This window comes from Castanea sativa, chromosome 12 (assembly GCF_040712315.1).
Source record: "Castanea sativa cultivar Marrone di Chiusa Pesio chromosome 12, ASM4071231v1".
Taxonomy (NCBI): domain Eukaryota; kingdom Viridiplantae; phylum Streptophyta; class Magnoliopsida; order Fagales; family Fagaceae; genus Castanea; species Castanea sativa.
Window position 1 is genome coordinate 21,027,989 of NC_134024.1, and position 1,427 is coordinate 21,029,415.

A 1,427-nucleotide genomic window follows, 5' to 3' on the forward strand; every position below is an offset into this window, starting at 1 on the left:
TACATAAACCTCTACATTTTGCCCTATTTGAGGATGGAACATGTGGTTAACCAGTCTTTGGTAAGTCGCCCCTGCATTCTTCAAACCAAAAGGCATTACCTTGTAGCAAAATAAACCTTGGCTAGTAATGAATGAAGTCTTTTCTTGATCTGCTTCGTCCATCTTTATTTGGTTGTAGCCTAAGAAGGCGTCCATGAAGCTCAGCAACCTGTGACCTGCCGTTGAGTCCACCAGCTGGTCAATGTGTGGCAATGGATAACTGTCCTTGGGGTAAGCCTTATTTAAGTCAGTAAAGTCCACGCACATTCACCACTTGCCGTTGGCCTTCTTTTTTACCATGACTACGTTCGTCAACCAGTCCGGATAATAGACTTCTCGGATGAACTCCGCGGTGATCAACTTCTGGACTTCTTCTTTAATGACATTGTCTCGTTTTGGAGCAAAAACCCTCTTCTTCTGACGCACTGGTTTGGAGTATGGGCATACATTCAAGCGATGAGTAATGACACTTGGATCAATTCCCGGCATGTCCTCATGACTCTATGTAAAGACATCAAGGTTTTTCTTCAAAAACTGGACCAGTGTATTCTTTGTCTCCTCTTCCATGCTCGTGCTAATTCTAGCGAATTTCTCGGGTCTGCTCTCGTCCAAAGGGACATCTTCTAACACCTTAGTGGGTTCCTATATAATCCTTCTTTCGTCTATACCCATTGTCTGCACATACTCGTCCGTTGCCAACATGGCTAAGTAGCATTCCTGGGCAGCTAATTGATCTCCTTGCACTTGGCCCACTCCGTACTCGGTCGGGAATTTGATAGACAAATGGTAGGTAGAGGTTACCGCCTTCCAACTATTCAAAGTTGGCCTTCCAATAATAGCATTATATGATGATGCACAATCAATGACAAGGAAGTTTACCTCTTTGGTTATCTGCTGTGGATACGCTCCAACCACTACTGGTAATGTGATGGTGCTCATAGGCTGCACCTTCATTCCTCCAAATCCCACCAATGGCGAATTCACTAGTTGAAGTCGATCTCATCCTAGCCTCATTTGCTGGAAGGCAGGGTAATACAAAATGTCCGTTGAACTGCCATTGTCTACCAACACCCTCCTGGTCATGTAATCAGCAATGAGTAGGGTGATGACTATCGCGTCATCGTGTGGGTGGTGAACTCGTCCAGTGTCCTCATCTGTGAACGTAATGGCTTGCTCGTCTGCTTCCCTCGTCCTGGGAGATCGTCCAAACAGCTGGACGTTTTGCACCCCCTTCAGGTATGTTTTCCTCGACTTGGACGATTGCGCTGTCGAGGTTCCTCTGATAATTACTCTTATTTCTTCAAGTGGGGGTCGTGATGACTCCTCCACCTTAGCCTTTAGTTTCTCGTCTCTCTGGTCTCGACTAAGGATATTCCTTAACTTCCTTT